The sequence below is a fragment of the Ailuropoda melanoleuca genome, chromosome 8 (assembly GCF_002007445.2).
Source record: "Ailuropoda melanoleuca isolate Jingjing chromosome 8, ASM200744v2, whole genome shotgun sequence".
Taxonomy (NCBI): Eukaryota; Metazoa; Chordata; class Mammalia; order Carnivora; family Ursidae; genus Ailuropoda; species Ailuropoda melanoleuca.
In genome coordinates this window covers 19,622,527-19,632,399 of record NC_048225.1, presented here as the reverse complement: position 1 = coordinate 19,632,399, position 9,873 = coordinate 19,622,527, and positions in this window count along the sequence as shown.

The window sequence follows — 9,873 nt, the reverse complement described above, 5'->3', positions numbered from 1 at the left end:
GCTCCCTTCTCAGCCTGCTGTCTCAAGCGTGCGGGTCCGCGGTCTGTCCACTCCCCCGTGCAGGTGGCTACGGCTTCCCGGCGCCCAGACACGGCGGCTCCCTCCCCCTTCTGTTTAGCTTCCGATATCTGTGCGCGGTTTCAGGGCTCCCCGCTTCGTANGCTCCCCGCTTCGTACCTCGATACTCAGCGCTGGAGATGTTCATTTGTAGAGATCCAGATGTATCTTCCTGCGTCTCAGGCTGATTCCGTGGATATTCCTGCTGGTCTGGTACCCTATCCAGCTCAACTCAGGGGACCGGCTGAAAAAGGGGTCCCCTACTCCTCCGCCATCTTAACCTCCTCCCCCTCCCTATCTAATTATTTCTATATTCATCTATCTTAATATCTAATAGAATCATGAATGAATGCTGTTATCTCCAACTCTAATCTAGCAACACAGACCTCATTATAGCCTTCCTTTTTTGCCTATTTGTAACTTATTTCTGTGACAATGGGAAACATAACTCCATTATCTACCATTTATTTACTTATTTGATTAGATATCATAAGTTTAGGGTGAAAAGAAATGTGTAAAACATTGTACTTTAGTTGCTGAATTTGTTTTTCACAAGGGTATGTTGGGACTCTGAAACTGTTACATGCACACCGGATACCGGGATTGATTAATAATAAGTTGTAACAGAAATTTTGTCATACTCAAATGCCTTTTCCTGGCAGATCTGCTTAAGTTCATTGCCTCCGGAGCAGTAGCCCCGCCCGCACAACTCCACCGCCCCCCCGCCCCGCGCCAAGCGGCCCCCCACCTCGCGTCACGCGCGCTTCCTTTCCGTGCGCCGGGCCGCTTCACCGCCGCTCGGAGCTCAAGGGAGCCTCACAGAAGCCTGCTCCGAGCGCGGAGCCGGTGCTCTGGGTGCCCTCTGTGCCAGAGCGCAGCGGCAGCCTCACCCTTACCTTCCCCCCGGAGTCTCCGAAGGCCGGGCTGGCGGAGGAGGCAGCTGGCGACGCCGTGCAGGTCGTGTGCGAGGGTTCCCATGCCGCGGCAGATGCTGAGCCCCAAGGGCGAGGGGCGCGCGGAGGACGAGGGCCGCGACCTGATGCCGCTGGAGAACCCGCAGCCCGAGAGCCCCAGCGGCCGTCATGGGCCTAGGCGACAGCGTGGAGGCTGCAAGAGGAGAGGAGCACGTCCCATGGACGCGCGCGGCCTCCGCCAAGGCCAATGGCTTGTACCGCAGCAACTTGAGGGATGACTCGAAAGCCGTTTTGGAAAGTACCAGCGCCCACGACCAGAAGCACCATGGAGTCCCTGCCCCGGGCCATGGCAGCCCTGAGCTAGGCCGCCCAGCAGCCGCGTGCAGCCTGGACCCTGACACATCCGACGGGGACAGATGTTCGGCCATCTTCCACTCGGTCAGCCTGGGGACCCAGGGCCCGCTGAGCTGCAAACACTGCGCGCCTGCGGCGCGGAGGGGCGTGGAGAGCATGCGCAAGTAGTAGAGGCTGCCGCCACTTCTTCAGAATAAAAGAGCAGCTCTGTGCCCCCGGTCAGGGGGAGAGGGCCCAGCAGAGGAAGACACCAGCGACAGCAAGGCGGGAAAGTTCATGCCCGAGATCCTGGGTACCTTCCAAGGCGAGAAGTAAGTCTGATGGCCCTGCAGTTGAGGCGGGGGTGCCCGCATCCCTGCTACCCATCAGCCAGAGCACCTGGCCCTCATGCCACAGCGGTTCGGAACCCAGCCGAGCACAGGCGGAGCTCGGCCCCCTCTTGGGACTCACTGTGGATGCTCTGCTTCTTGCCCCTCTGCCTTTCCATCCTTGGGGCCCCAGCTGCTTAATGCCCTATGCCTCAACACCCCCACCCCCATCCTTTCTCAGCGTCTGTCTCTGGGCCCTCAGCAACCTCTTTATGCATCGGCCTCCACCCTTTTAGGCCTTCATTCACCCCAGGGAGCCATCTCTTCATGCCTTCGTCCTCCGTCTTTCAGGGGGCCCATCTTTTTGTGCTTCAGGCCCCCATTCTCTCAGGGCCTTGTGTTTTGGGGCTTCTGCATTCTCAGGGTTCCCCTTTGTTCACAGCCTTCTGCTTTGCATCTTCACTCTGCTGCCTCTGTACTATTATCCTGGCACCCCATCCTGTATCTCAGGACCTCCCACCTTTTCAGGGCCTTTTCTCTCCCATCTCCATCTCAGATTGGTGAGGTCTCACTTCTTGCCCTGCTTGGATTCTCATTTTTGGGCTGCCTTCCCAGCACCTTCCTTGGTGGCCTATCCTTTTGCTGTGGGAAAGCAAGAGCTGGTTGCAGGCAGTTTCTTATCTTTTTCTTTTTGTTAAATAATAATTTTATAATAATTTTTTATTATGTTATGCAGGCAGTTTCTGAGGGAGGGGTGGAGACAGACGCAAAGGTTGCCTCTCTCAGGCAGTGCAGTAGGGGGTGCAGGCAAGGGGGCAGGGTGCAGAGGATCCCTGAGAGGCTGCCAACGGAAGCAGATCTGGCTCGCTCCTCCAGCAAGGCTACAGCTAGCACCTGGTGAAGAGTGAGAGCATTAGGCTCTGCAGCACAATAAAACTCAATCCGGGTAGATGATGATACCCCAGCTTCATGAAGGATCCCTGGCGTCCTCTGACAGACACACATGCAAAGGCCCATCCCCAGCTATGACCAGCTATGCCCAGCAAAGTGTTGCATGAGGACAGCTTCTTCTTGAACAGGCGAGGGCAGGGGACAGAGGATGGTGGTGACTGAGCCCCAGCCCACTGCTCCACAGGGTCCTGTTACACTGTGAGTTGGGACTGGTCCTTGCCATGCAGGTACCCAGCAGATCCCAATTTCACCCTGTTGTTGGATCCTTTCCTCTGTCACAAACCTGCAAAATCTGTCCAAGTTTCTTCTCTTACTTTTCTTGTATCTTTTTCACCTCCAGAGTGTAACTGTGATTTCTAATGAGACATTTTGACATTAAATGCTTAGAAAGCCCCCCACTGAGTTTTTAGCACTGTGGGATTAATGTTTCTGCTTTTTCTTTTCAGAGAGTTCTGTTTTTGTTTTTTTAAAGTGTAAGAAATTATAAGATCAAAGGAATTTAAAGCCACTGAGCAAAGGCAGCAATTCTGAGAAGCTGGAGAAGGGAGGATGGTGGTATTTGGGGGACACTTTCACTCCCTCACAGTTTATTGTCTGTTATCAAAGCCACCTCTAAGGCACAGGTGACAGCAGGGACATTTTTTTGGGTGGAAAAAGTCAGGTTTGTTTTTGTGCAGTCTGGTGTGTTGCTGTTCTAAGCAGGCTATTCTAGGCCTGTTATTAAGGGAGAACCTTTGCAGGGAGTGGAGCATTCTGCCCATGCAGAGGCCAGAGTTTGGGAGCCTAACCTGAGCCCTTGGAGCTCCTGTCTGCATCCTCCCACATCTTGCTAAATAAGGCATCTCCTAAAATGTGATTCTTTACATTTTGGTGTTAACAACAAAACACAACATACACACACACACAAATAATGATGTGCACTTCCAGAAAGAGTAATGGTAGGACATACCCTGTGTTCCCCTTGTTATTGATTGTAAGACCAACAGAATTCTGGGTGTCCCAGTCTTTATTCTTGGAGGAGGAAGAATGAGAGTCTTGACTTAGGTTGGCTTAAAGAAAATTCCAAGATGAATAATGTAATAAGATCATAAGATGAACAGTGTATTATATCATGGTGTAATAACAATTTTTTACTGCTTACTTCTCATCCCATTCAGATTGCTGAGGTATATTGTGTGGCTGAGGGTGGGAGTGTCTGGGAAGGTAGCAGGTAGGGCTGTTGGAGTGCATCAAAGGGCTGTAGATCCTGCTAATCGTACCATGGACTCCACTGGGAAGCTTGCTGTTGAGCCACTGGGGATGCCCTCAAGTCGTCATGGGCACCCCCTGACTTTGTGCACCTTACCCACACACAACCCCATCCTGTGGATGATTTTCCACATGTGCTTCCAGTGAGAGAAAGCCTTTGCAGATGGCGAGTAAGCACATGTGGAGAGATGGCCCAACTCTGCAGGCTGGGGAAAAATCACACACTTGAGTGTTCAGTCCTAGGGAAAAGCAAAAGGGAGGTTCTCAGCAACTAACCTGGCTTTGCAGGATGGAGGGAAGGCATACAAGTTTAAGAATTCTGCCATAAGATGAAATAAGTTTGGAGCAGGAATATCCATAGAAAAGGTCTGAGAAAGTCTCAGAATCACTAGCAGGGGTGACAGAAGGTTATTCTCTTCTAAAGCAAGTCAGAAATACTGGAGGAGGGAGCTGCTTCTTCATATATGAAGATAACAGCAGTCTTCAAGGAATACGAAAAATCAATGTAACCCAACACCACCAAAGGAACACAATAATTTTCTAGAAACAGATCCCAAAGAAATGGAGATCTGTGATTTGTCTTATAAAAAATTCAGAGGGGCACCTGGGTGGCTCAGTCATTAAGCATCTACCTTCGGCTCAGGGCGTGATCCTAGCGTTCTGGGATCAAGCCCCACATCGGGCTCCTCCACTGGGAGCCTGCTTCTTCCTCTCCCACTCCCCCTGCTTGTGTTCCCTCTCTCGCTGGCTGTCTCTATCCAATAAATAAATAAAATCTTTAAAAAAAAAGAATTCAGAATAGCTGTTTTAAGGAAGCAGAGTAAGCTACAAGAAAACACATAAGGACAATTCAATGAACTCATGAAAACAATACACAAACAAAATGAGAAGTTTAACAAAGAGATGGAAACCATCAAAATGAAGCAAACAAAATCTGGAGCTGATGAATATAATGAATGAAATGACAAATGCAGGAAAGAGTATCAGTATGTGAAGAAGAATGAGTCTTTGACAGGGCATTTAAAATTATGCAGTGAGAACACAGGAAAATAATAAAAAGGAATAAAGAAAGCCCACGTGGCCTATGGGATACCATTAAGAGAAACACTGTAGACATTACTGGAGTTCCAGAAAGGAAGAATAGAGAAAGGGACAGAAAGCTGGATTAAGGGAAGAATGGCTAAATTTCTAAGTCTGGGGAGAGATTTATACTCCTAACTTCATAAAGTTAATAGTTAACCCCAATATTTCCACCCAAAGTGATCTTCTTCAAGACATATTATAATTAAGCTGTTTAAAATCAAAGATAATGGAAACGATTTTCAAAGCAGCCAGAGGAAAAATAACCCTCACATACCAAGAAAGCCCCATAAGGCTATCAACAGATTTCTTTGAAGAAACCTTGAAACCTGGGATGATATACTCAAATACTGAAAGAAAAATCTGCCAACCAAGAATACTTCACCAAGTAAAGTTGTCTTTCAGAAATAAAGGCGAGACAAAGACTTTTCCAACAAACAAAAACTGAGGTAATTCATTGCCATTAGACCTGCTTTGTAAGAGACGCTGAAAGGAGTGCTCTGAGCTAAAACAAAAAGACACTAACTAGAAACATGAAAACATTAGAAAATATACAACACACTGGTAAATATAAATATGTTTAGTCAAATTCAGACTACTCTAGTACTACAATATGGTGGTTAACTACTTAACTCTAGTAAAGGTTAAAGGACACGAGTATTAAAAATTACTATAGCTACAATAATTTGTTAAAGGATACACAATATAAAAAGATAAATTGTGACATCAAAAACAAAATATGAGAAGGGAGTAAAAGAATAGAATTTTTGTAGTGATTGAAGTTTTTAATCACCTTAAAATAGACTGTGATGTCTATAAGATATTTTATGCAAGTCTGATAGTAACCACAAAACAGAAGCCTATAGTAGATACAAAAGGATAAAGAGAAGGGAATTGAAGCATACCATTACAGAAAGTCATCAAGTCACAAAGGAAGACAGTGAGAGAGGAAGAGAGGAACAAGGGAACTACAAAACAGCCAGAAAATAATTAGGAAGGCATTAATAAGTCCATACCTATCAATAATTACTTAAAATGTAAATGGTTGAAATGTTTCAGTCAAAAGGGAGAGTGGCTAAACAGGTAAACAAATGAAAAACAAGACCCAACTATATCTTGCTTACAAGAGATTTCCTTCAGCTTTAAGGACACATAGACAATAATGAGGGGATAGAAAAAGATATTCCATGCAAGTTGAAACCAAAAAACAGTAGGGTCAGCTATTCATCAGATGAAATAGACTTTAACTCAATAGCTGTAACAAGAGACAAAGATCATGATGTCACAATCATGATATGATGCAGAGGAGATATTATAACTGATACTGCAGTAATACAAAGAATCATAAGAGACTGGACAATTGTATGCAAATTGGTTAGACTAGAAGAAATGGATATATTTTTAGAAACATACAGCCTACAAGACTGATTTGTGAAGAAATAGAAAATCTGAACAGACCAATTACAGTAAGGACATTGAATCAATAATCAAAAACCCCCTAAGNCAAAAAAACAGTAGGGTCAGCTATTCATCAGATGAAATAGACTTTAACTCAATAGCTGTAACAAGAGACAAAGATCATGATATCACAATCATGATATGATGCAGAGGAGATATTATAACTGATACTGCAGTAATACAAAGAATCATAAGAGACTGTGGACAATTGTATGCAAATTGGTTAGACTAGAAGAAATGGATATATTTTTAGAAACATACAGCCTAGAAGACTGATTTGTGAAGAAATAGAAAATCTGAACAGACCAATTACAAGTAAGGACATTGAATCAATAATCAAAAACCCCCTAAGAAGGAAGAGCCCAGGACCTGCTGGTTTCACTGGTGAATTTTACCAAACATTTAAAGAAGAATTAATGCCACACCTTAAACTCTTCCAAAAATTATAGGGAGGGAACACTCTCAAAGTCACTGTACAAGGCCATAATTACCCTCACATCAATGCCAGGCAAGGACTCTATAAGAAAAGAAAACTGCAGGCCGCTATCTCTGATGAATATTGATGTAAAATCACCAAACAAAATTCCGTAAACTACGTTCAGTAGCACATTAAGAGGATCATACACTATTATCAAGTGGGATTTATCCATGGGATGCAAGGATGATTCAGCATATGCCAATCAATAAATGTGATACTCCAGATTAATAGAATGAAAAGTAAAAATCATACGATCATTCTCAATAGATGCAGAAAAACCATTTGACAGATTTCAACATTCTTCCATGATTAAAAAAGTACAGGAGATGGATTACAAAAGAGTATGAAAGAACTTTTGAGGGTGATGGAAATGCTCTAGATCTTGATTATGGTGGCAATTACATGACTGTATTATTTTTTGAAAATCATTGAAAAACTGTACTTTTAAAGTGGTTGCATTTTGTTGTTTTCAAATTATAACACAATAACATTTAAAAAAAAAAGAGAATTGCAAGAAGAACCAGTCTCAACTGTGATCTTCTTGCCCCTGCCCCTGAAATATTTTCCATAAATAAAGCAGATTTAGTTTTGTATTAAACAACAACTTCATTTGTTTTAAATTACTACAGAAGGTTGAATAAATGTGGGTTGTAATGCAGCACAACTGAACAGTAAAAGAAATGGAGCATTGATGCATGCAACACCTGGGGTGGACCTAATGGCATCACGCTTAGTGAACAAAACTAACTTCAGAGGTTATACATGGTGCAGTCTCATTTGTTGTCTTTCGAATGACTCCACCATAGAGATGGAGAAGAGGTTAGTGGTTGCCAGAAGACGCAGAGGAGGGTGGGGGGAGATGGGTGTGACTGTAAAGGGGTAGAAGAAGGGAGTTCCTATATGGTAGTGGGACAGTTCTCTTTCATGATTGTGGTCATGATCACATGATCATCATCTTGATCACACACACTGCGTGGTCAGATCACATAGATCTACACACATAACACAAACACAGTATAAAACTGCTGAAAGCTGAAAATGTTTATAATCCTGTATCCTGTTAACATTATTATGCCAATGTCAATTTCCTGGTTTTGCTATTATGCTATAGTTGTTAAAGATGTTATTACAGTAGGAAGCTGGGTTGATTTCAAGGAGCTGTATATATTATTTTTGCAGTTTCCTGTGAATCTATAATAATTTCAAAATAAAGAAAAATTAGATGCCTTCTCACAAGTATGATCATAAATTAATACGTACGTGGGAATTCTAAAGTCATATTTTCTTGAAATGGAAGCTTCTTAATAGTGATTTTTTATATGGATTTGACATAATATGTTAAAAGCAAAGACATATTGAGTCAGAACAACCCAAGGTAGTTAAATTTCCATGAAATAATGGATCATTTTTATATTAAATGCTTTTTATTAAATAATAAGCTCTGAAATCAGTTAAAAATTTCCTTTTGTTTATGTCTATATAATTGGCTCACACTGAATATTTAAAAGGGCTCAAATATTTTAAAAAGGCAAAATAAATAAACTTTACTGAAAGGTTCATAAATCTTTATGAACTTAAATCCTTAAAACTAATGTTACCTAGAATTATAATTAGAGAAATTTTCTTTTTTCTTAATTTAAATTCAACTAGCCAACATATAGTACATCATTAGTTTCAGATGTAGTCTTCAACAATCCATCAGTTGCTTATAAGACCTAGTGCTCATCACATCACATACCCTCCTTAATTTTCAATGACATTAATTATTTGAACCTTTACAGGGGACAGCATTGGATCCTTTCTCATATGCCCTAGGGAATGTATAATCCCTGATGGGAAGTTAGCATTTACTGTCACAATTAGGGTATAAACAGAGACACTAGTTTCTTCCCTACAGGGCTTATCATGATGGGAAGGTCCTAAGGGAGACCTACATGTACCTGGATTTCTAATCAGATTCAAAAAAATATAAGCCTTAAACAAATGCCTTGAGCTCTATGACACAGTGGCTGCAACGTCAAGTGTGTAGTTGCCCTTCATATTTTCTTAGTAAATTTATAACAACAAGTTTGATCTACAACCAGGAGTGACTCCTGGAGTGCTCAGACTGTGAGATCTGTGATATGACTCTTTGGCCAATAAAGGAAGAAGATTCTGTGACTACATTTGCTCAGCTTTGTTATCCTAAAAGCCAGTTCTTCTTCCGTTGGAGGTGAAACACACATAAAGGGTCAGCACAGTTCTTTCAATGGAAGGAGAGTGAGTTAATCAAATTTCTCTTTACCTCTTATTCTCTCTGTTCTTGAAAAATGAGGAAAAATATTTGTATTGAATAACAAGGAGCTCAAAAGCATGGAGCTCTGACTGTACCACCTGCCTTATTCTGAGCATACCCTCTCTGTGTTGGCTTCATCTTTGGTCTGGCAGCAAGATAGCTATAGCATTACCAAGTGACACATCTAGTATATAGCAACATCAAAGGAAGAGATTTATCTCTTTCTTAAGATAAAGTTTTTAATTGAAATATACATACAAAAGAGTTTATGTGTTATAAGCATGCAACTTGATACATTTTCACAAACTTAACTAATTTAATCAATGTCCATATTAATTATCTTTCTCTTTCATGCCCTCCTACAAAACCAAGGAAAATACAACCACCTTCCTTTATTCATTCTCTGTCTGGCTAGCATGGAACAGAGAAGGAGAATGTGTAGATACAACTGAGTATATGATGAATTATAAATCTTAGGCTACCAAGGCTCTCCTCAATACTTGTTATCAATTATTGACTTCATGGATTCTTGCAGTAAGTTATTTGAAAACATTATAGACTGGTAGGGACTCTCTTCTAGGCAGCACAATTGTGATATGGTCTCTGCCCAAGAGGAATCCTCTCTTTCATGACTGTCATCACAGGGGAACTGAGGTATCTGGTAGAATAATGAAGACATGAGTAGGAGCTAGGAAGTGAAGGATCAGATGAGTGGGAGGGAGAGATGGGGATACCCTCTCACTAGTGAAG